The sequence below is a fragment of the Lycorma delicatula genome, chromosome 8 (genome assembly GCF_047948215.1).
Source record: "Lycorma delicatula isolate Av1 chromosome 8, ASM4794821v1, whole genome shotgun sequence".
Classification (NCBI taxonomy): Eukaryota; Metazoa; Arthropoda; class Insecta; order Hemiptera; family Fulgoridae; genus Lycorma; species Lycorma delicatula.
Window position 1 is genome coordinate 56075872 of NC_134462.1, and position 27335 is coordinate 56103206.

General features: G+C 29.1%; 1 protein-coding gene across 4 annotated transcripts in view; it reads left to right on the top strand.

Annotated features, from left to right (window-relative positions):
- The window catches only part of LOC142328829 (alpha-1,3-mannosyl-glycoprotein 4-beta-N-acetylglucosaminyltransferase B-like), a 1063767-nt gene that overhangs the window by 118764 nt on the left and 917668 nt on the right, over positions 1-27335 (top strand). For 3 of the 4 annotated variants that reach the window (XR_012757366.1, XR_012757367.1, XM_075372902.1), the window contains exon 1: positions 11274-11559. The exons of the other annotated variant lie outside the window; for it this stretch is intronic. The gene's annotated coding sequence lies outside the window, so the exon portion shown is untranslated. Of the gene's footprint in view, positions 1-11273; positions 11560-27335 lie in introns of those variants that run through there. 4 annotated transcript variants of the gene reach the window in all.

Genomic DNA, 27335 nt, shown 5'->3' on the forward strand with positions numbered 1-27335 from the left:
TAGCAAAAGCGAAGAAATGCCGGGTCAGCTAGTTAATAATAAATCAATATATTTAAATTAAAAAAAATTAAAAAAAAAAAAAAAAAGGAGATGAAGTCTGATTCGAACTGATGTGCCTTTCCCGTGTAAGATCCAAATATTGCATTAATTAAAATGTTATTTGGCTGTAACTCTGAAACCAATGAAAATAAGTACCGCTTATGATAAGTCGTTGAAAAGCTCTCAATGAGGGGGCTTATTACTGCAGTTAAGAAAAAGTCCAAAATCCAAATTCTTTTGTTTTTTGGGCTTTTTTTGTGCACTTACGGTTCAGTCGATTGCAATGAAAAGGGGAGGTGGGCAACTAGATATTACAACAGTCCTAAATCCAAAATTTCAACATCCTACGACTAATCGTTTTACGAGTTATACGAGATACGTATGTACATACCACATCACGCCGAAAGTAGTCAAAATGGATTCAGGGATGGTGAAAATGGATATTTCCGTTGAAATATGAAAACCGAAATTTTTCGCGATCACAATGTTTTCTTTACTTTGTAGAAGAAAGTAAAACAAAACTGTTCCCAATATACGTAAAAGGAGTTTGATTTTCAATAAATTAATGTCTAAATGAAAATAAGTTAATGAAAGAAGAAAAATTACATAATTACTAATGAGCATGGATTAAATGCGAGAATACAAGTTATATTCTTTACTTTTTTAACGCAAGTTTTTTCCAGTCAATTTACCTAACGTGTAGTGTAACACACTACACATAAGTGTAGAATAACTAAACTATCTTATTTATTAATGCTTGCAATTACAGGATGATATCCAATTGCAATTGTCGATTTATTTTTGGAAGATGGTAACCGTGAAAAAATGTCAGTATGATATGCACATTATTACCTTATAACAATGTTATGAAGGCAAAAAATACGTAATAATAATTTCAAATGGTCTATACGACAATTTTTGTAGTCAAAATCGTCTATAAAAATTATCTTTTAAAGTCTTAGATTGATATTAGGAGTCAACTAACTAGTACCCATGTGAGAAACTTTCTCTAAAAATAAAAAAAGAACTATCGAAGTTGTGCTTGATAAAAGGAAAGAATAAAAACATATACATATACAGAATAAATCGGTTTAAAAAACTAATTTCAAATAATAATTACTTTTTTCTCGTTAAATGAAAAAATAAAATTGGAATTGTAGTAAAAGTAAAATTATGAAAACTTAAAATAGTTGAGATTATTGTTTCATCTAAGAGTTTAATAATATTTTTAATCTATCCTATTGTTTTTAATTCAATAAATTTTGAATTTGTTAATAGAAAATATTAGTAAAGTCCAACCAAATTACACTTTGAAAAAAAAGTTGTTATCTGGACTTTTATTAGTGGAAATGGTAAAGGGAGTTATAATAAACGTAAAAAAAATAAATGCATGAGCGGTGGTGGTGAAGGAGTGATTTGGGGGGTTGGGAGTTGAACAAAAATTTCCAATATAAAAGTTGTAGATCATGCAAAAATCAAAATACAAAAGTTGTAGATTTTTTCATGATGTACAACTTTTGTAGAGGACACTTTTAAACATAACCTCAAAATTTCCGAGAAAAATGCAAAAAATCTTCTTTTTTTGTTTTGTCTTTTTCATTTCCGAAAAAATAATTTAATTTAAATGAAACTTACTGTGTCTTAAATAACCACAAATTTTTTTGACGTCAACTTTCGCTGGAAATTGCAACATTACCATTTTTCTACCCCCAAATCAACCCCACCACCTCCCCAATCACGAATTTCTTTTTATGATTATTATAAGGTCCCTTTACCTCCACCTCACCAATCACGAATTTCTTTTTATGATTATTATAAGTCCCTTTACCATTTCCACTTATAAAAGTTGTGGTAACAATTTTTTTCCCCTCTAAATGACTTATTTCGATTGGATGTTGTCATTACTTGTTTGTTTTATTACTTCCTTGTACGAAGTAAATGAAGTATTGTGGTCGCAAAAAATTTCAGTTTTCAGATTTCAACGGAAATATCCATTTTGACCATCCCTGAATCCATTTTGACTAGTTTGACGTACGTATGTATCTCGTATAACTCAAAAACGATTTGCCGTAGGATGTTGAAATTTTGGATTTATACATGTTGTAACATCTAGTTGGCACCTTTCCTTTTGATTGCGACTGAACCAAAAGTGTTCAAGAAAGTCCAAAATCAAAAAAAGACTGGATTTTGAACCTTTTCTAATTGTACTAATAAGCCCTCATTGAGAGCTTTTCAAAGATATATCATAAGTGGTACTTATTTTAATTGGTTCCAGAGTTATAGCCAAATGAAATCTTAATAAATGAAATATTGGGATCTTACAAGGGGAAGGCACATCGGTTCGAATCGGAGTTCATCTCCTTTTTTTAAATTTAAATATATTGATTTATTAATAATTATTAGTCTCTGATTGTAAAAATGTTTTACGATAAATAATAATTCAATAAAAAAAAAATATGAAAAAATGTCAGAAATTATTAATGAAATAAAATTTTACGTACTTTTTATTTTTAAAAAATGTGTATACGTAATTTAATAGGCGTAAAAGGAAGTCAAGTGGTGTCCATTCCAGATTTTTTTAATAATAAAACCTCTGACCAGTGCCTGTATATAAATCAGCTATATGTGATCTATTTATAGATATACATTATGAAGATAAGAAAAATTTTCATACTGTCATTTTTTTATAAAGATAATGAAGAATTCTTATTTTTTATTCGTTGAAGCTGCGTCGATTTGTGTGTCGTATCTCATTATCTGTTTCTTTGTCAAATGCTATACGCTTTGAGTATGTCTCGAATTGGCAGTGAAAGAGTTTTCTTTATCCAGTGTTCTTTTATCAAGTTTTTTTTTTAGTTCAATAGTATTGAAACAAACTGTATTAAATTATATCACGAATAGAGTTTAGAAAGTTTTACCAGTTACTAGAAGTTCTAGAAGTTTTATCGCAATAAAGAAGAATAGAAAATCAAATTTAATGAAAAAGAGCGTAGATTATTGTAGATGTTTTATCCTTTAGTTTCTGATATCTGTGTTATTTAGGAAAGAAATATCGATCATTTTAAAATTGATTAAATGTAAATTTGTCTATTTATTTATATTTTCCTAGAGCGTGATAGCTATTATTAGTATTTTAAAACCTTTACATCCAGGGTTTCTTCATAAATCACATATTTCCTTGACTGGAAAATTACAAGTAAACTATTAACTGATAATTTGTCATATATCTTAAATTAACCCAATAATTATGAATTATTTAATTAATAATTAATTAGTAGTTAATAAATGAATTAATACATTACCTGTGAAGTTTCCTTTTTTAAAAATACATTTTTATGAATTTTTGATATCATTTATAATTATCATTAAGATCCGATCTCTCTGGTAAAACTTTATTTTCATTAATAAAAAGTATTTCATTCTACGCTTATTGTAGAAAATGAGAAATTAAATGGTTTTCCTTTAACTTCTTCACTAAGCTGAATTACTATTATTATTGTTTAATATCAGGATACAACCAAGGCCACCGAATTGAAGGTAGTATTCAACTATGTAAATGACAACTTCACTTTGTACGCTACATACAGGAGCTACTTGTATAATAATAATAATTCACAATATCAACTCTGGTTAACGCCTCTAGTATTTCAGATAATTTGCCTGAGTCACAGCCACAGTTCCCTCTAAGCTGCGCGGATACGCGGCCGCGCAATGATTTTAGAGGTATTGCAATCAATTACACAAAGAAATTTTTTTCCCGCTCATCTACAATTAGCTATTATAAATATCTAAGATATACTCAATGACACGTTTAGTTGAGACTACGGAGTAGCTTACACCGTCACGTACTTACGGGAGTTTATAATTACTATTCACAACAAAAATATTCTATTCAGTTATAGGCTGTTCATCACCCAAAAAATTGTAATGTTTACGAATAATGGAGTCAGTGTTATGCTCGGGAAGAAAAATAGGGTAGCAGCAATTCTCCAAAGAGAAATATCATATTTACCTGAACAACACCGTATAGCACATAGGGAAGATTTAGAATTAGATGATGCGAGGAAAAATTTATATCTGTTGTGCTGGATATAAAAAAATTGATTACAGATGTGCACATAATGTTTCACAGATCTGGCTTAAAAAACGAAAATTTTGAAGAATTAGCTCAAATTTTAGAGTATGATGTTATACAATTTAAACTAGTGGTTCCCAAACTTTTCCGAGTCGCGGTGCCCTTTTTCAGTTAAAATTTTTCCATGGCGCCCTATTCAAGTAAAAGTATGACAACTCGTAAGTAAGAGATAAAAATAAATAAAACTCGTGTATCTTCCTTATTTTTTTACTTTATTAACATTAAATTAATAATTATAAATGTCTTGGTTCAATTAATTACGAAGCTTTTACAATATTTGTCGGAGCCCCTGTGAAGAGGCCGCGTCTCCCATGGGCGCCGCGGCGCACAGTTTGGGAATCACTGATTTAAATCATTAAATGAAGTGAGATAGTCATCCAGGTATTTCGCAGTTGGTACTTTAGTAAAAAATTACGATACATTAATTGAGTATTGTAAAAGTCAGACAACAGAATCCAGTGATCCTATTTGTAAATATTGTGAAAAAATTTGACTAATTCACAATATCGGGTAGCAATATTTGTTCTGAAAGATGTGTAAGATAACCTTACATCCTTATGCAAATACCTATAAAAAAGTGATGTAACAATATTATTAATGTTCATCAATAAAAATTACAGTTATATTACTTTATATAAAGATTACAGTTAACTAACTAAAAATTCAGTATTTGAGACACGAAACGTTTGGAGTGACACAGTAAGAGAAATATTATCGGAACTTCAAAATGATATTGATACATCAGCTATAATACGATTTATTGAACGTGTACGTTCACTTAGAGAACAAATTTACAGATGAAGAATTAAAAAATTGGTAAGCATTTAATAATGAAATTATTATAAATTCAGGAAACAATTTTGAAATCGGAAAACAAAATATAATACAGATTTCAAAAAAAGTATTCAGAATCTATGGCAAATATAAACGTTGATATACATAAAATATGGAACGAATATTCAGAATTGAAATTTACAATTCAGAGAAAACTGAACTAGGATTGTTCAAGACTTTTAGCGATACATTAACCTATGTTAAAACTAACCCTGAATTATCTAACCTTTTCTTTCTATATAACATTATGGGAACTCTTCAAGCATCCAGCACAGGCTGCGAATATGGATTTTCTGTTATGAAGTCAATAAAAACAAAATACCGAAACAAACTGGAAAATGAACACTTGGGTGACCTTATGAAAATTAAATTACGTTTAGCCAACAGTCAAGAAGTAAATAGGAAAATAAAATTTACAAAGAATGGATTTCTATAAAAGACACAAGAAAAAAAGTTTAATAAGTTAAGAAAAATGTTAAACGAAAATAAAACAAGTTACCTAATTGTTTTCGTTTAAATATGTATACATATACGAATGTATTGTATAATTGAGACATATGTATATACGAGGGACATCTCTAAAGTAAACCCCTCTGGGAAATTTTTCTCCTTAAGGTTGGCGAATCTGTGTCGTTCATGGCCACACTATGTACGCACTGCATTGTTGTCTGTTATTTGTCGCGTTATAGTATCTTTGATTACGTGTGAGTTGTTACGTTATAAAATGAACAGGGAAATCGATGTTGACGCCGACTGTGAAATACGTGGAATCATAGGTTTTTTAAACTATCAGAACGTTAAGCCGGCTGAAATTCATAGGCAGTTGGTTACTGTGTACGGTGATAATGTAATGAATGTAAGAAACGTCCGAAAATGGTGTGAAAGGTTTACAGATAACAGAATTAATGTGTATGATGAAGAACACTTGCGGAGGTCCTAATCACAGAGGAATTGTTGAAACGCGTCGATGATGAAATCAGAAAAGATCGTCGCTCAACGAGTTCTGACCCAGCCCTTCTTTTTCCTAATGTTTCAAGAGCTGTTATCGGTCGCATTGTTCATGACTATGTAGGTTTCAGAAAAGTTTGTGCACGTCGGGTGCCGCACGTCTTAACGTCACAGAAAAATCCGAATGGGATCTGCTTTGGAATTTTTGATGTACTACACAAAGAAAGGTAATGAGTTCTTTAATTCAATCGTTACCGGCGATGAAACATGGATTTCGTATTACATGCCACAGCAGTCAAATGAATGGCGTCATCCTCGATCACCAACCAGACCGACAAAGGTCAGGTTACAGCAGTTTGGACGCAAACTGATGGCACAGTCTTTTGGGATCGGTTTAGCATATTGCTGATCGATTTCATGGCACGTGGAACGACTATAAATGCAGAAGCCTACTGCGAAACTCTACTTAGTTACGGCGCGTAATTCAAAATCGGCGACGTGGGCGGCTAACCGATGGCATCGTCCTTCTGCACGATAATGCACGTCATGTTGCCGGTCCGACACGTGATTTACTGAGAACATTTGGATGGGATATTTACGATCACCCACCATATAATCCGGACTTAGCTCCTTATGATTACCGTTTTTTGGGGAAATTAAAAGAATTTTTGAGTGGTAAGCAATTCACGGGTAACGATGAACTTAAAAATGCTGTTAATCAATGGCTAAATGGACTGGCGGAGAAAGAATACGACGAGGTTATATTGAACCTGGTGTATCGCTACGATAAATATCTTAATTCATGTTGCGATTATATAGAGAAGTATTATAAGATATATTGTTTAAGAGAAATAAAAAATACTTACAAAGTTTTCAGAATATATTTTTTTTACAATGAAATGGTCTTTACTTTAGAGATAACCTCTGGTATATAAAAATAAAAATTTTGCACAAATTGATGTTTGAATAACTTTTTTTTGCCACAATTGATTTTGTGCCTGCAGCTCCGAAAAAAATTAAAGGAAACTTTGTTGAACAAATACTCTTGAGTCTGCTTCAGAATTCACAGAGATGTCTGTAAAGAAAGCACTCGTCAACTATTCTACGTTGGTTCTCCTAAGAGATTTTGCCTATTAGAAATAATCATAAAATATTTATCGATGGGAAATTTGAACTGTAAACGATTCTTTCGTAAATGAAAATGACTATTATTGAACCCTCATGTAAAAATTCTACGAAACATGGATTAATGTTATGAGAAAGTAGTATTTCGTTTTTCTAAATAAATTTGTGAACGGAATCACTTTTTTTAACATTTACACTCTAAGTCAGTCAGAATTTCAGTAATCATGTCGGTAAAGAAGGTTGAAATGTAGAAAATTGTGATACAGGGTTTTTTAAACCGGTAGGATATATTACTCCAAATTTTATTAGTAGTATAAAAAAAAAGATTTATTCCGCTCTCTAATTGTAAAAGACGTAGAGTTAGGAATTACTGTAATAGTTCAGTCTACCTTTTACCATTCTTTTACCTTTGAACCCTTCTTTCCCTTTTTTTAACTTTCTTTTACCTTTTAAAGGTCGAATATATTAATAGTTGATGATTTTTTTCCTGTTTACCCTCTGAGAATCACCATCAGGTATTACTTCACAGGATGAATAGTCTTGTACAGTCTCAGGTCGACCGTTCATTGAAACCCAACCATCAAAGAATACCGGTATCCACAATATGGTATTCAAAATCGTAAAAGTAACTGCTTTTACTAAAATTTGAACGTTGGAACTCTGGACTCCAAAATCAGCCGATTTGTGAAGACGCGATCACCACTACACCAATCCGGTGGGTCTCAACTGAGACCTAGTTTCGGTCAAAATAACAAATGTCCTCAGCGTATTTTAATTTTTTGTCTCGATGAGTTTAAACTATCAAGGTCGTAATTCAGATGGAATATTCATAGAAAAATAATTTTCACTTTTATTGTAATACTCACCATAATTTAGAAAGCTCAGTTGACCCGTAGGATGGAGATGGGTCGGTGGATCCATCGTCTACTAGTTTCTTGTCCTGTCGTGGTAAACTAAATTCATATATTCTAGCACTATTAGTAGTGTCAACACTATTTCAGATACCAGGGTAGGTAGAACTATATATGTATTTTATACAGTGTCTAAACTTAGATGAGTGATAATTTTATAGAAAATATTTTAAATTAGTTTAATTTTGTTATATTGTTACTTCCTTGTACGAAGTAAAGGAAGTATTGTGATCGCGAAAAATTTCGGTTTTCAGATTTCAACAGAAATATCCATTTTAATCATCCGTGAATCCAATTTGACTAGTTTCGGCGTGAAGTCTGTACTTACGTATGTATCTTGCATAACTCAAAAACGATTAGGGGTAGAATGTTGAAATTTTCGATATAGGACTATTGAACACTCCTGTTTTGATTGCAATCGACTGGACCAAAAGTGTCTAAAAAGCCCAAAATCCAAAACGTTTTTAAATTAACGTATAACGTTTTTTTCTTAGTTTGTTCACTTATTTATGAGATACTACCGATCATTACAAGAATATTTAATATATGTAATAATAAGTATGACTACCCCGTACTGTAACATAAAATATATTATTAGTTGAATGAGGAAAAATAAATATTTAGTAACCCAAAAACCAAAGTTTAAAACTTGTACAAGTTTACCGATGTTTGTATCGTCCAGTTGATTTTTCAACAAGAATACCTCATATTCCAGTCTAATGTAGAAGTTATTTACAAATTAGATTGGTTACAAATTAATTAAAAATAGTTAAAAATAAATTAAAGCGTAATGTAATTTATCTTTTATGGTAAATATTACTCATATCACAACCATATCTAACTAATACAACTGTATTAACGCAGTCGATTAGGTTTTATAATGTAATATTATTAACCATTTTTATTCGATTTTGGAATTCGTATACACATTAATATTTCTATAATCTTTTTACTTCCTTGTAAGAAATAAAGGAAGTATTGTGATCGCGAAAAATTTCGGTTTTCAGATTTCAACGAAAATATCCAATTTGACTAGTTTCGGCGTGACGTATGTACGTAGTATCTCGCGTAACCCAAAAACGATTAGCCGTAGGATGTTGAAATTTTGGATTTAGGACTGTTGTAATATCTAGTTGTCCACCTCCTCTTTTGATTGCAATCGACTGAACCGTAAGTGTCCAAAAAAAAGCCCAAAAAACAAAAGAATTTGGATTTTGGACTTTTCCTTAACTGCAGTAATAAGCCCTTATTGAGAGCTTTTCAACAATACATCATAAGTGGTACTTAATTTCATTGGTTCCAGCTTTGCAGCCAATTAAAATTTTAATAATTGAAATATTTTGTTTTTAGTAGGGGAAGGCACATCGGTTCAAATCCGACTTCATCTTTTTTTTTTTAAATTTTCTTTTTAATCTAAACATATTGATCTATTAATAATTATTAACCTCTGATTACAAAATAAAAAAATAAAAAAAAATACAATAAATAATTCAATAAAAAATATAAATATGAAAAAAATATCAGAAGTTATTAATGAAATAAAATTTTATGTACTTTTCATTAAAAAAAAAAATGTGTATATGTAATTTAATAGGTGTATAACAAAGTCATGTATGTGGTTTCCATATCACATTTTTTATTAAATGTATCTTATTTAAAGAATACGTCTTCAAAATCTCATTAGAATGTATGTTTCAATTATTAAGCTTTTTATGGATTCGATTCTTATGAAGAACTCACAAACACGCACCCGTACAAAACACACGATGAAAAAACTAAGTTACGTAAATATTTTTGTGAGACTGTTAGATTATAAAATATTAATCGATGAATGAACCCGTTACTTTATGAAAATCCATCATAATAAGTATGTTATTTGATTTTTATTTTCTTATGAAATATTAAAGAATGAATTTGTTTTCGCTAGCTGCAAATTATTGAATTGTAATATTTAATAGTATATATATATATATATATATATGTGATTTAGTGTTTTAATGTCATTTTATTATGTAAAAAATAATCTTAATTCATTCTTTGTATCATATGTACGATATTATAATTAAGATCCGTAACTGAATTTTTTTTTTTTAAGTGAGATATTTCAGTAATAAAAAGTGGTAAATTTCATAAATAGTCAACAAAAAAATGTTTAAGCTGCTTTGTTTCTTTCTTAATAAACATCCTGTAAAAAGAAATAGATTTCGATATTTCTCGACCTGAATCCGTATTTTATCTAAATCGGTGTATGTTAATCTTTGTAGCTGATTGAAGTAAAAAATTTTAATTCTAGTGTAACATTAGTTTATAAATGTGATTTTATATTTTTATCGTAGTTATCGGTGTCAGTTTTATTCCCAGAATAATCCACAAATATTTATTACTTAAGATTTTAATCTGGTTAATGAAATCGTTTCATGATATTTATCCGGAGAGGGAGAAAATTAATGCATAACCTTCAGTTTATTACATTAATTTAATATCAGTGTATAATTAAAGTCAGATTTAAATTTTAAACAAGATTAATATACTGCTACTATATGTAGCAAAAGTTATTATTATTTTATATTTCATGGAAATTTTTTAGTATTTATATTTATTTGTAGGCTCATTGATTTTGAAAATTACGTATGAAATACCATTGAAGGGATTTTATTTTACAGTGGGAATTAGGGAATTGGTTCAATACACTATTTTATGTGTTTATTAAATTAAATATTTTGCAAATAAATCTGTTAAAACTTGTTTGCTTTATTAAATTTTTTTCGTTATTTCCATTGTTATTGTTTCTTTTTCAGTCAATATTAGTAAATTTATTGTTTGTTAGGATCAGTTGAATTCATTATTATTAATAAAAATAAATAAATAAATAAAAACTTGGAAACATTTAAGTAGATAAGACGCGGTTAGTTTTTTTTTCTTTAATTTCACTTCTGCTACCGTTAGACTATATAAGAGTTGTATCAGTTATGAAGAGGGGAATAACAATCAGCTACCTTGAACCTCATCCAGACACAGACAAAACAGGCCCTAGGATGGAAGAGCAGGCGGCGTTGAATAGGAGTGAACAGAGCGAGCGATGGTAAAAGAGTATAGAAGGTAGTTTATGGACTTAAAACCAGCGGGAAGACTAGTACCTGTTTGTAGTGATAGGGAAAATAATAATAATAATAATAATAATAATTTCCCCCTCTACATAAAGATCGAATCGCCTTTAGCAAGCCGAAGCAGTTCGACTTCCTATCTTGTGTATACGTAATGCATTTGCTAGTTTGCGGACCCAGTCTATAGGTTAGGTTGTTTCTGCGCGGGTGCCGGTCGTCTCGTTTACCTCCGTTGTACTTCGTGTAACTCCGTTGTGCGTGTGCTCTATCGGTGTAGTGAGTATTTTACTCAGTCGGTAAAAATCACTCTTCGTGGGAAGTTCGTGCTGGTAGCATTCTGGTTGTTTAACGGTTGATTTTACGATAATTTTCATAACAAATATTGTACAGTGTGTTATGAATAAGTAAACATTCTGTTAATTGTGTTGTGATGTTCAAATATCAAGGAATCTTTGTATTTAAGGTAAGATTAGTCTGCATCATTTAAATAACATTATGTGACTTCCTTTTCTATATAAATAGCCGCATATTTTAATCAAAACGTGTTGTATTTTATTGAAATCCTTTCTTTAGCTTATTTTATAACGGTTTATTTCAAATAATCTATATAGATTTGAAAGTTTCAATTCTTTTCATTACCGTTGTTGAAATGATTCTCATCATCGTTTCTAGGAATATTTAAAATTATAAACAATGTTTAAATAGTGATTGATACTTATATAGAAATTTGAAATTAATGATATAAGATAATTTATTGGCTTATTGTCTGGGATAGACTGATAATATATATAATTTTAACTGGAAAAAGTAAAATCTTTTTGCATTATTGAAATTCAAAATGTAGGGCTATTTTAATTTATAAAATAATACAATATTAAATAAAAATTTTATATTTGGTAAAAGTTTAAATTTGTTTAATTATTTTTATTAAGTTTTGTTGCCGTATTATTAGTTGTTACCCTTATAATAATCAGTTTTGAACATAACCTTAAATTTAAGTACTAACTCATTTGATATAATTCAAACTAATCAAATCAAGTTTCTTGTAGTTGTTTTAGAGAACGTTGTAACATATTTTTCCCAGTTGTTTTATTCTCTTTTATAAATAACTATTCAATGTCGTGTTCGTTGAAAATATGTTATATAACGTAAATAAATTACAACTTGCTATCGTTTCTTATATTTCTACTACATTCAAGGTTAACTGTATTCGTATTTTTGTACTGACAGTCCCAAAAAAATAATTTACAAATTGTTTGCGTTAATGAAACTACACTTTGCATTTAAAAAAAATTCAATTTTATCTGTAGGAACAAACTTATAAATTAGGTTTGATCTTTGTTGTATATTTAAACGGTCGTCTTTTATACCGAATAGGGGTTTGAATTTCTACACCTGGTTCCCCAGGTGTCGACAAACTGTGTTTACATTTTATTGTGATCGAATATAGACTTCGTAAAAATTTATCAACGTTGATTTTTAACATTTAATTATTTCTTTCCTTATTAATTTTTTAGGAAATTGCGAAAGTGTTTTATTTTATTTCATGTGCGTAATAAATGATTGAATAAGTTCGTTTATTGGATTTATTTATTATTAATTAATTGTCGTTTTTATAAGCGTTAACTAATTTAAGCAAAATTGGGATCTATATTAAAAGTATAGAATAATTTAAAAGTTGTTTACTGCTAAAAGGTTGTACCTTGGTCTGTTTTATAGACTTATTGGTTAGTGTATAGTCGTTGAGTAACTAGGCATTCTTCCTTTGACCGAAAACAGAACGCTTGGGTAAAATTCTAAAAATATGTTTCTTACAAAGGTTGATTAAATTGTCTTTAAAGTAATTCTTGTTCCTTTGATACATTTTACTAAAATACTTCTTTAGTTAGTAATAAACAAAATTTTGTTAAAAGGTTGGAACTCCCGTCTGAAAATGTTCGTCACTAAAATGTTTCAATTTTCTTCTCTTCAAATGGTTTCTAAAACTTATTATTGACTCGATTTCAAATTACGTACAATTTATATTTCAAAAGAATCAGTCGAAGGCTAATTAATAATAATAATCTTTATTCCAAATATAAACAGATTATAAATGAAAATAATTTGTTTACAGTTATAAATTCTTAATACATAAACTTAGTAGACATACAACCAAACAATATAAAATAATAAAAGTAAACAATTATTACATAATCTTGTTGAACTAGGTTCCCTGTATAATAATAACTGTATTGGAGGTTACCATCCATTATTTTTAAATTAGCAGAATAATAAACTAACCATTTATTGAATAATGGTCAAGTGTGGATTTCCAAGTGCATATAAAAAAATAATTACTCGATACAAGTCTTGTAGTGCTAACATTTCAGCTAGTGAGAATATTATATATATACATACATACAGATTAAATAAATCAGAACCACAAATACAAGAATACAATGATAAAATTAAATTAAATTATGCAACTTCTTCAATGTAGATATTGCTACACTGTTGTTAATGGAACCCGTTATGAAAAAAGTTAGTAACGAGCATAAATAAATTTTGGATGAAATATAATTCAATGAGGGTTCTAATACAATATCTTGAAATTCAGTTTTATTTAAATGATTAGCTGTTGCTACTTTTTCTGATGTTTAAATAAATATAAAGTTTAGATTAAATTTGAATTAAAAAGTTTTACTCTTTTTATTACACCAAAGAAAACTAAAAACTTAACTTTTCCTTACGTGGCCAAATGACGAGATTCTGACTTGTTTTCATAATGTTTAATTTTTCTGCCTGAGTAATTTATTTAGTATAGTAGTAATAGAAAAGACAAAATTTTTAATTCTTCTGGTGCTGTTTTGTGGGTCAGTATATTATTATTAAGTTAACCACATGTGTTGAATCAGCGCGCGCGCGTATATATATGTATGTATGTATACCGAGTTTAAAAGGTTAAAATATATTGAGAATTAAAAGCCGGTTGTTTTTTTAATTTCTCGTTATCGATAACAAATGAAAAAAAATCAAGCTTTTGATTTTTAAAAAGGTGAAGAAAGTTAAAATTTCGAACAATGATTACAAATTTTCCCCGTTTCCGATTATACTAAATGAAATATTCACGCGATTTGGGCTTACAAATGCAAATACTTTTCAGATAAATATCTAAAAATTATTTCGGGTTTTTTGAATTTTAATATTTTAAAAAACATAAATTTATTTTTACATCATTGCCGTTTTATGCTACCGCAATTAAATCTTTATAAGATTTGGTAACATAATCATGGTAATTTATGTTTGTAATTCTGATTATGCATTTCTTGAAGGAAGCCGTGACGTGAAATCTAAAAACCAATTAGTCCTGTAATGACCAAACTGTTACTCTGAAGAAATTACAATACACTGTTAGTTTTCATAAATTAAACGGGTTTTAATTTTTTGTTTACCATTATTACTATCACAAGTATGAGTTTAATGAATGTAGGGGGTCCAGGGGACCCTCCGGTTAGACGGGAAAACATGGCTGACCGGCTAAACATCCCCTTAACGCAACGGAAAACGCAAGTAACCAGTAACCATACAGCACGGGCGAAGCTGCGACGGAGATACTAATATATATATATATATATATATATAAAGATGAAAGCATTCATTTATCAATTATACGAGTATAAAGGAAGTAATGTTAGGAATTACTAGTTCATATCAGACCAGTATAAGAGTTAGCTCTATATGATGCGTGTGTAATTCTGCATACCAGTTGTTTTTCCGTACTTTTTACCGAGTTCTATAGTTGATTTTCTTTTTGTAGATGAAGTTGTTCTGTTGGTCCTGTTGTAAGTTACTTAAACAAAATATTACTTTATCTGTAACGTGACTGTATCTGTGACGATTCGAAAGTAATTTTTGATAATCTATCATCATTCTTGATACTGGATTGGTATAGAATTTAATCCTGTAAACCCTGATGGAATTATAATATTCAAAGTATTTTCCGTAGCTTCAAGGGAATTAATTGGAAAATGTGTGTTAACATGCCCTAAATTTAAAGAGTAGATTTAAAAACAATTTGATGAAACTATTTTGACTTCATTGTTTATATGAATTTATATGTAATACCTTTAGGTAAAATATGAAAAAAAAATTTCTCTCATTTCAGTAAGCCTTATTTCAACATCGGTAGATTCTCTATATACTGTGTACATTGTTTATCTCTATTACTTTTCATATTTTTGTCGACACTGCTTTTTCACCTAATTTTATTTTTTGGTATCGATTTTTTATCTTATGGCCGGCAATATTTGGTTAGTATATTTCAAATAAATAAGCTAAAAAACAAATAAGTAATAAGCTAAAATAAATAACATATTATTTTAATTATGATTGAGTATGCGGGATCCCGCGAAAGTACTTTCATGAAAAATTAATGTAAGATATGTGTTATCTCAATATTCTGTCCTAGGTGGTTTATTTAATGGAATTTAAATATAATTTAACAGTACAGAGGAATAATATTAATCTTAAAAAAAAACGCGCGTGCACACTAAGGGTGATTCAAGAGGAAAAGGAAATAATTTGGAAACTGATTATAGAGCTTGAAATAAGGAAAAACGTTCATACAAATACACGTGCGAAAGTGCTTTGTTTTCGAGTAACAGCTAGCGAAAAATTTCAACCCCCCCACCCGGTAGAATGAGGCCAGACTGAAATTTTTAAGGCTTTATATAAGGTTGATAGTTTCTTATGATTTTTGATCTGAAATAATCTAGTAAAACAGGTCCCAAAACTGTATTCCGTAGTTCTATGATATCCATCGTTGGAAATATAGTAATTTTGTTAAATGACGAATAAATTGGAAAATTTTATTATCAAAATTGTTAAAAATTTAATTCTGAGAAAAATAATGTAATAAAGTCTATGAAAAGAAAAAAAACTTTTATTATTAAAAATAATACAGAACAAAACTTTACAGAAAACTATTATGGATTTGTAAAACTTAGAAACAGCTGTTTTTAATACAACAGATCTCTAAGACCTTTGAAAAATTAAAATATATTTAATTTGTTTAAAAACAAAAGACACTGGTTTATTAATTTACAAAAAATTCCACCAATGACATCGGTACACTTTTCAACTCGTTCCCTTACATTTTCTGTCGCCAGCGTAATTATATCGTAGTGTTCTTTGATAAGGGCAACAGCATTTCTAGCGATTTCACCATCCCCATAAACAGTAATCTAATGAAGGAGTAAGGTCCGGTGATAATGTTGGCCAATTTACCGGGTTTCTACGTTCAATCCATTTACCAGTAAAAAGTTTTCATCTAAGAATTGCCAACTTCATTCGTGAAATGTGTTGATGCTTCATCAAGTTGATAGTATATTTCAATTGGTTTCGCCAGTGAGAAATTTTTAAGCACTGTAAGAAATACATTTTTTAAAAATTCCTGATAATTTCTCCTTGTGACAGATTATTTTAGTAAAGGAATGGCCAACATTTTTCTGAATTTTTTCCGAATTGGAAAGAAATGTTTTTTCACTGACCGAACGAAATATTAAAATTAAAAAAGTTAAGTACAAAAACGATTTATTTAAGTAAACACAATTCTATTATGGATTTTTTGTACTTTTATTTATATTCATTAGAGAAAACGTTTGTTAACAAATATAAGTTGAGCTGAAGATTACTAAATATTTCTTGGCAAGTTTTTTTAAATTTCCTTTTTTTTCCATTATTCGATTGATTATAAAAAAAGCTAATATTGAAAAATTTTTCGCGGGCCGTATGTTGGCCATGCCTGTTCTAGTATGAAAGGTTCCATTAATTCGTTGTCGATCATGAAAACGTTCGCCGAAAATCGTTGGAAATTTGATTCGGCTACAGATTGAGGGTTTTCGTCAGACCACTGGTATCAGTTTCCTATGTTTATGTCATTACGAGTAAAAGTAGCTTTATCCGAAAATAGTATCAACAGAATTAACCCACCGGGTTGGTCTAGTGGTGAACGCGTCTTCCCAAATCAGCTGATTTGGAAGCCGAGAGTTCCAGCGTTCAAGTCCTAGTAAAGCCAGTTATTTTTACATGGATTTGAATGCTAGATCGTGGATACCGGTGTTCTTTGGTGGTTGGGTTTCACTTAACCACACATCTCAGGATTGGTCGAACTGAGAATGTACAAGACTACACTTAATTTACACTCATACATATCATCCTCATTCATCCTCTGAAGTATTATCTAAGCGGTAGTTACCGGAGGCTAAACAGAAAAAAGAAAGAGTATCAACAGAATTAGATAGTAATTGCTGTTAACCCATTGGCAAAATTTCGGTCGTCCGGCATGGTCACCAAGTTGGAGGTGTTCAACTTATAATTCCATGAGCATATAATGTCCTCCATTCTGTACTTTGTGGAATATAAACATTTTTTGCGTGCTCGTTGTATGACTTAAGCTCTACTACCTGAGGAATGTTTTCCCTTTCATTACCATGTACCGGTTAACCTTCAGATGAAATATGAACACTGGGAAGTTAACGATTCTCAAGAAGATTATTAAACATTTTACAAAATACTTTACGCTTTGAGACTACTCGTCCAAGATACTTACAACGGTATTCTTCCATCCGAGAATTTTTTGTTTATACAAAAAATTCAAAACAGAATTTCTCTTTTTTAAATTCAGATCATTTGAAAAAATGTAGGTAGTTTAGAGTACAACACACACAAAAAACTACTTAACTTGATTAAATTAACTTATAAATATATTTCAAAAATAACTAAACAATCAATATTAAGTCAAAAACAATTAAATCAGCTAACGTTTATTAGTAACACGCAACCACAATAGTATGACATCAATGAGTAGCAGTATTCAACTTAATATCGAAGCATATAGTTGTTGCCAACCTAATTTTTTACAGCTCTAAATTTAATGAAATAAAAACAGTTATTTTAATTTTAATAATTCATAACATTTTTCCAGTTAGTTCTGAAGTTTTGTTTTTAATGATAAAAGTTAAATTTTTTTTTTGTTTTTCGTGGACTTATTACTTTAATATTCTCAGAATTAAATTCTCTACAAGTTTGAATAATAAAATTTACCTATTTATTAATCATTTAACGAAGTTATTGTAGTTCAACCCTAAAAAAGTGTTTTTGCTTTCCGAATTTTCTGTTTTACGTTGGATATCATGAAAATTATGGAAGATACACTTTTGCGACCTGTTTTATTCTATTTTATAGGTCAAAAAACATAAGAAACCATCAAAGTTAACCACTTATATAACTCCTCAAATATTTCAATTAATTTCATTTCATCGGGAATACTGAAATCTGGTGAAATTCTTCGCTAGCCGTAACTTGATAATAAAGCGTTTTTGGACATATGTTTGTATGAACATTTTTCTTTACTTCAAGCTGTATAATCAGTTCCCAAAATATTTTCCTTTTTTCCTGAATCATCTTTTACTCTATATGTACTCGTAAAATATACAAGTGGTTCATTATGAACGCCGAGAAAAACTACTGAAGGTAAATTGATGAAATTATATTTACACGATCTTCTTATGTTGTAAGTGCACAGAAATAAAGGATTTTTGAAATTCTTAGTTAAAAGTTAAAATGAAATAACAATGAAATTTACTATTTTTTTTTTTAATTTCTCAGTAGCAAATGAAGATATCAACTTGATTTTGGTTTGCGTACTCTTCTTGTAAATCTGTAAAAACCGATTTCTAGATTTTTCGAAATTCGATCTTTAAATGGGAGAAGAAAGGTAAAAACAAAACTTGAACAATTATTGCAAATTTTCCCCTTCCGTCTATACTAAATGAAATATCCACTAGATTTGGGCTTGCAATTACTCTTCAGGTAAATATCTAAACACCATTTTCGGATTTTTTTAATTTCGATTTTTAAGGGACGCGGCGGCTCGACCAATACAGCCACTACCACTGTTACTGTATATGCGACTAGGTTGGCTACAGCTGCCTCCGGTTACTTGATTAAAAGATTTAAAATTAAAATAAAAATGACTCCTACGGGAAACGCAAATAATCTATAGCGCGGGCGAAGCCACGACGGGGATGTTAAAACTTATTTATTTGTTTTTGGAAGTCAGTTTTATTGTAAGTAATTTTTTTAGATTTTCGAAATTTTTATTCTGTGCTCTCACAGTTTATAATTGTCTGATTACCGATTGGCCAGTATTGAATAAAAAATATTATAATTTTAATAGCGAAAAAATTCATGTTTTTCTTTAATATCCCTTTTATTATTGGTAATATTTAGTGTTACTATTCCGTGTTAAAACTGATTAATAAAAAATAAATCTATGCAAAATGTAAAAAGGATGTCGGTCAAGTACGAAAAATCCTGCTAATACATTTTATGATGAAGTAAAAAAAATCTGATATGGACACACATGATTTCCTTACTCGCCTATTAAATTACATGTACACATTTTTGCTGCACTTAATTTAAACTTATTTCATTTGAAATTGAGATACGATCCTCCAATTCTTTAATAAAGTGGACAGTTACACAATTGCTGAAATATTCGTTTTTATTAACATCAAATATTTACAGAATTATTAATTCAACAATTTTACATGAAATATTATGATAGAGTAAAAGTCCCTTTATTACTCGCATTATTAGATCAGTATTATTCGTATCTTCGTGAGTTGCTGATTAACAAATGTTTTAGTGTTTTGGTTTGTCGTATAAACAAAACTTAATAATAATTAAACTATTCCGTTAAGTGAACTGCTGTATACTGGTTACAATGTTAATTTTGACGTAACTGTGTAAAATATTCAGTTTTTATTATTGGATTATTCGGTGAATAATCAAAAATGAAAAAGAAACAACCATATAGGAAAAAGAAAGATAACATGAAGAAATATATCTCAAAAAACGACAAGAAGATGATTATGAAGGGAAGAATTTGTTAAGAATAAGGGAAGAATAAAAAAATTAAGAGAAGATTGTAAATAAAGAGGAAGAAAATGTAAAACCAACGAAAGATTAAAAAGATAAAGAGAGAATGATGAATATTAAGAGAAAACATTTGAAAACTAGAGAACCTGTGCACAAATTAAGTTCAAAAGAATTATATCAAACCAAAGAGCGATTAAATGATTGGCAACAAAAAAAAAATAAACGAAATGATGATCAACTTCGACTTACGGAGAATATTGTCCGATAATGTCAGAGGAGTAATGAACTAAAAGACAAGAATTTTTCGCAATTAATTAAAGATCGGGCATGTATCCCTTAGTGTATGTATATGTTGTTCCTGTGAGGGTCTATTTTTCAGTCGTTCTGTAGTTAATTTTAATGTAGGTAAAATTAAATAGAATTTCCAGAATAATTAAATAAAATTAAACTAGGAAATAATACGATTCTAAATTATAATTATAATAATATTAAATAATCAGATGTGTCACCAATCTATTACGTATATACATACGTAATGCCTGTTAAATTATTTTTACACATTTTTAAAAGTACGTATAATTTTATTTCACTAATAATTTTTTTTGTTATTGAATTATTATTTTCTGTAAAACGGTTTTAGAATCACAGGTTAATAATTATTAAATCAATATATTTAAATTAAAAAAATAAAAGTTAAAAAATACATAAGGAGATGAGGTTTGATTCGAACTGATGTGCTTCCCTTTAAGATCAAAATATTTCATTAATTAAAATTTTAATTTTAATTTCGATTGAAATCAAAAGGGAGTTGCTTAACTAGATGTTACAACATTGCTAAATCCAATATTTCAACATCCTACCGCTAATCGTATTTGAATTATGCGAGATACATACGCACATACATACATACCTACGTACAGACGTCATGCCGAAACTAGTCAAAATGGATTCAGGGATAGTCAAAATAGGTATTTCCGTTGAAATATGAAAACCAAAATGTTCGCGATCACAATACTTCCTACAAGGAAGTAAAAAAAGGATTAAAAAAAGGAGATGAAATCTGAAGACCGAAATTTTTCGCGATCACAATAATTCCTTTACTTCGTAAAAGTAAGTAAAAAAGACCAATTAGTATATTATCGAAGATTTTAATTATTAAATTTAATTCAAATCAAATGCGACGTACATATTCAGTACTTATTTTATTGATTGATAATACGTAAGTGATATACATTAAATCTTGCAATGAGTAAATGTGTAATATTAATATTTATAATAAAAAAAATAATTAGGAAACGCTGCGTTTTAAATTGTTTAATGCTAGATCATTTTCAAAGTAACAAGAAAAAAAAATATGAGAAAATAATAGTTTATATACTATTAGGTAATCGAACAATTTTTTTTTTCTTCAGTCAGTTGACTGGTTTGATGCAACTCTCCAAGATATTCCCTATCTAGTTCTAGTTCTAGTCGTTTCATTTCAGTATACTAGATGTCATCCTACATCCTACATCCCTAAAATTTATTATACATATTCCAAACGTTGCCAGCCTGCACAAATTTTTCCTTCTACCTGTCCGTCCAGTATTAAAGCGACTATTCCAGGATGCATTAATATGTGGCCTACAAGTCTCCCTTCTTTTAACTATATTTTTCCAAATGCTTTCTTCTCCATCAATTTGCCGTAACACATCTTCATTTATTACTTTATCCACCCATCTGATTTTTAACATTTTCCTGTAGCAATACATTTCAAAAGCTTCTAATCTTTTCTTCTGAAGTACTCCGATCGCCAAAGTTTCACTTCCATAAAAGCTACGTTCCAGCATTATCACTAGGCGGATTTTCCTGGTCCTCCAGGTACCGCTCCTGCTATTTAAAGCCCAATTTTTAACTTTCTCTAAGGCATTTATGGTAGATCAGCCTTTTCTGAATCCATATTTGCCGCTATTTCTTCATCTATTTGCCGCTATACCTCTTCACTTGTCACTTTATCCACCCATCTGATTTTTAACATTCTCCTATAGCACCACATTTCAAAAGCTTCTAATCTTTGCTTCTCAGTTACTCCGATTGTCCAAGTTTCACTTCTATATATAGCGACACTCCAAACATACACTTTCAAAAATCTTTTCCTGACGTTTAAATTAATTTTTGATGTAAACAAATTATATTTCTGACTGAAGGCTCGTTTCACCTGTGCTATTCGGCATTTTATATCGCTCCTGCTTCGTCCATCTTTAGTAATTCTACTTTCCAAATAACAAAATTCTTCTACCTCCATAATCATTTCTCTTCCTATTTTTACATTCAGTGGTCCATCTTCATTATTTCTACTACATTTCATTACTTTCGTTTTGTTCTTGTTTATTTTCATGTATTAGTAATAAAAAATTACTAAACGAACATTAGTAATAGAAAATTATTTTTCAAATAAAAAATATATGTTTCAAGTTAAAAATATATATCAAGTAAATAGTATTTGAGGGAAATAAAAATTACTTCCCTCAATTTTTCCATTTCCTAACAGGTTCTGCGAGTTAAAATTATTAAAATTTTCATTACAAAATTCTTTATGTTAATTCACATACATTACTCTCTATTTTATTGTATATCTTACAACGGTTTCATATGATGAAATTTGATGTGAGAGTTATTATATTTTGAAAATCTATTTATATTATTATTTTAAAAATGTTTATCAGGTAATAATATTTAGTTATATCTCAAGTGATTTTTATGGAACTTAAACGTTCCATTAAATTACTCTTACGTAATTTTTTTTATATCATTTTTTACTTATTTCGTAGTTACATCCTGTTTTGTGTCCTGATAAACCAAATTGCTTAAAAGTGCATTTACAGTAATATGAAAATATTTTACTAATTAGTATAATTCTAATACAGTTCAATAAAAAATAACAGATAACAAAGCAAATAATAATACATTACAACAGACAACTTTATAAAAATATGTATAAATATCAACTTTAAAAAGAAATATAACACAGACAAATGAACCAGTAATATTTTATAAAGGTTCCTCTACCAATAAAAATTGGACTTATATAAATTTTTCTTCTTTTTCCAGTATCAGTCAGTCGACTTTTTTAAAAATGTTGTTTCTCTTTACGTAGCGGTTTTGTTTAAGGATAGTTTTCAACCCTTTATTGTTGGAACAATAGGTTTTAAATCCTAAAAATTAAAATTATTTAACTTGTTTCATTATATAAATTTTTTTTCAAATTATTATTATTTCCAGTTGTATAACTATTGTTTCATTTTATCGGATTTTTAATTGTGAGAATATCAGGAGAGAATGTTTTTGAATGTTAACAAAGGATAAGGGATAAATATTGGAGAGTATTTAAAAAGAGTTTTTTTTTTCAAGTAGTCTATATTTTACAAACGCATTCTTTGATAAATTTTAATACTTTCATGTAGGGCTGAAATTTTGTAATTTATCAACCGCCCTCAAATGTAAGAAGTGTAGAGTTTTTAAGCTGTACTTTTCACTGAATGTATCATATCGATAATTTTCTTTTCAGTTATCAGTGCAATTTCCTTTATTGGTTCTGTGAGGGTTTTTGAAACAACTTTCAAGGAAAATTTTTAATGTGAATAAAAATTGTAAAAGTTTAATGAATAAAAATTAAATTTTTTAATGTAATGTAAAAATATTTCACGGTCTAAATAAACGATTTAATGTTTTTTTCCAATTTTTGTCAATATAATTCTGTAGTGTTGGATTTTATTTTAATTAAAATATTAATATTTTTTTCATAATTTTATTTATTAATTATACTATTATTATTATTATTATTTATAATAATTTTATCAAATATGGCCCGTTGGTATGATTATACAATAATTAATTAAAATATAAAACCTACTTACCAACAAATCTTTTTATGCGTTCAAGCGCTTTCGGAAATGAATTCCATCTTCAGGAACTTAAAATTTTTTATATTATTCTTAAAAAAATTTAAGTCGACACAATTTTAAACACGTGACTGTCATTATTGTATATTTTACACAGTTTACATAAAAATTCTGCTTATGACGACAAGATCTTAATTCTTTTAAGAATAATATAAAAAATTTAAGTTCCTGAAGATGGAATTCGTTTCCGAAAGCGCTTGAACGCATAAAAAGCTTTGTTGGTAAGTTGGTTTTACATTTTAATTAACTATTATCATTATTATATTATTAATATTTATTTGCTCTTAATACATTATTTGTTTATTTTATTTATTAACAACTCGGAAAACAGTGGACTTGCGGCCCGCCGTGAAAATATTACATGGTTTTTGTTTCATTACACATGATTTCGTTAAATGTTTTCACCAATTGTAAGTAAATAACGTTTAAGAATGTTATTTATATATATTTATTTATATGTTAGAGCGCTGTGCGCAGCCGCCCGGCTCACCACCATTGGTCCGCTCTGCGTTAATAGCAGCTAAAATAAAAATGTGAACACATGCAACAAACAAACAAATCCACACACCATCCTTTTTTATGGTAAAGAAAATAATTTTTATTGAATTTATGTTAATTAATATTGCGTAATAATATCCCTTGATGTCATCTGATATTTATTGAATTTTTACGTGAAGCGTAAGAGAAAAATTGTTGTAAAAAATTTAGTTAATATACATTACCTTGTTCCAGTGATTTAATAATAAATTAAATTATATAAGTTAAACATAATAAAATCGACTCAAAATCGCTTTTACGAAGTTAAAAAATTTGGCATGTTTTTAGAATCTGCATACATTTTTGAAAATTAATCTGGAAAGGGAATTTTAATTTAAAGAGAAATTTTAATATTTCTTTTTAATTCTTTGATGGATTTAGAAAGTATACGGTTATACTCATTTTTTATTAATTTAATTTGTTCATTTCTAATTTGTACAAAGAATTTGTTTATGATTCGTTATTTTATTACAGTGCTACTGGTGGCGACTTAATCAGGCAACAACAGTGTCACGTGACCAGCCCAAATAGCATTGGCGTGTATCATGCAAAATAGTTTAGTTTGAGTGCATTCCAGTGTACTAGTAAAACCTAATACAGAACAGTGTGTAGTGCGACTTTGCATAGAATCCTGTAAGAAGTTTGTTATCAATTAGATAATAAATAATCAAGCCACCGGGTTGGTCTAGTGGCGAACGCGTCTTCCCAAATCAGCTGATTTGGAAGTCGAGAGTTCCAACGTTCAAGTCCTAGTAAAGCCAGTTATATTTACACGGATTTGAATAGTAGATCGTGGATACCGGTGTTCTTTGGTGGTTGGGTTTCAATTAACCACACATCTCAGGTATGGTCGAACTGAGAATGTACAAGACTACACTTCATTCACACTCATACATATCATCCTCATTCATCCTCTGAAGTATTATTTAAACGGTAGTTACCGAAGGCTAAACAGGAAAAAAAAGAAGATAATAAATAATCGGAAATAACTTTAGTAAACGTAAATAACTATTATCTGCAAAATTCATTTTATTTAAAAGACAATACGAATCGAATTAAAAATATAAATGAAATGTAGATAAAGTATAATGAAAACAAACAAAAAATTAATAAAAAAAAAGTAAACATATATAATTAATGAAATTCAAATTAAATATTAAAATTATCGCATTTCCAAAACGCGGATGGATTCAGAAAAGGATCTTTTTTTTAATAAAATCTAATTTAATTTTATATTTGTGCGCTCTAAATTACAAAATAACAAGTTTTTGACGGTAGTTAATTGTTTATTTTTAATTTTGTGCTGAATTCAAAAGATAGAAATTAAAAATGAAAGTTTTTTTAACTTTATACGTGTGTGTGTAATATATATATACTGCTATTCATTTTAAGCGTACCATCATTAATATTTCTAAAGCAATTTGAGCTACAGGAAACTCTAAATGAGGAACTTCACTTAATTTTCAGCGAGCTTTAAAAATACCGTTTTAGCATTTTTCAAAAAACCTTTCTTTTTTTTTGTATGACAGCAATCATTTAATTAAAACCTGCTAATGTTCATCGATTATTTTTGAACACTTTAAAACCTTTTCATTCTATATTTTTGTTTAAGTATAAACTTTCAGGTGCTACAGACTCTTAAAAGTGAAAACAAATATGACGTTAACTAAAGTTTTTGCTCCTTAAATCATGTTTGTAAGTTACGGTATTACTTTTACATTGTAAAGTTACGGCTGTTCTTATCACTTCTTAGGCTTCCTAAGAAATAATGTCGAAATAATTTGAACGTAATTTCTATTTTGCTGCAAACATTATGTGCTTGTTTCTGATTCATATAATAATGTTGATTTCTTAAATTTAAAATAAAATTTATCGATCGTATTTACTAATCGCGTAATATAAGCGACAAAATCGTTTAAAACAGTAAAAATAATTTAAATAACTATTTTTTTTTTTTTTTGTCTTCAGTCATTTGACTGGTTTGATGCAGCTCTCCAAGATTCCCTGTCTAGTGCTAGTCGTTTCATTTCAGTATACCCTCTACATCCTACATCCCTAACAATTTGTTTTACATATTCCAAACGTGGCCTGCCTACACAATTTTTCCCTTCTACCTGTCCTTCCAAAATTAAAGCGACTATTCCAGGATGCCTTAGTATGTGGCCTATAAGTCTGTCTCTTCTTTTAACTATATTTTTCCAAATGCTTCTTTCTTCATCTATTTGCCGCAATACCTCCTCATTTGTCACTTTATCCACCCATCTGATTTTTAACATTCTCCTATAGCACCACATTTCAAAAGCTTCTAACCTTTTCTTCTCAGATACTCCGATTGTCCAAGTTTCACTTCCATATAAAGCGACACTCCAAACATACACTTTCAAAAATCTTTTCCTGACATTTAAATTAATTTTTGATGTAAACAACTTATATTTCTTACTGAAGGCTCGTTTAGCTTGTGCTATTCGGCATTTTATATCGCTCCTGCTTCGTCCATCTTTAGTAATTCTACTTCCCAAATAACAAAATTCTTCTACCTCCATAATCTTTTCTCCTCCTATTTTCACATTCAGTGGTCCATCTTTGTTATTTCTACTACATTTCATTACTTTTGTTTTGTTCTTGTTTATTTTCATGCGATAGTTCTTGCGTAGGACTTCATCTATGCCGTTCATTGTTTCTTCTAAATCCTTTTTACTCTCGGCTAGAATTACTATATCATCAGCAAATCGTAGCATCTTTATCTTTTCACCTTGTATTGTTACTCCGAATCTAAATTGTTCTTTAACATCATTAACTGCTAGTTCCATGTAAAGATTAAAAAGTAACGGAGATAGAG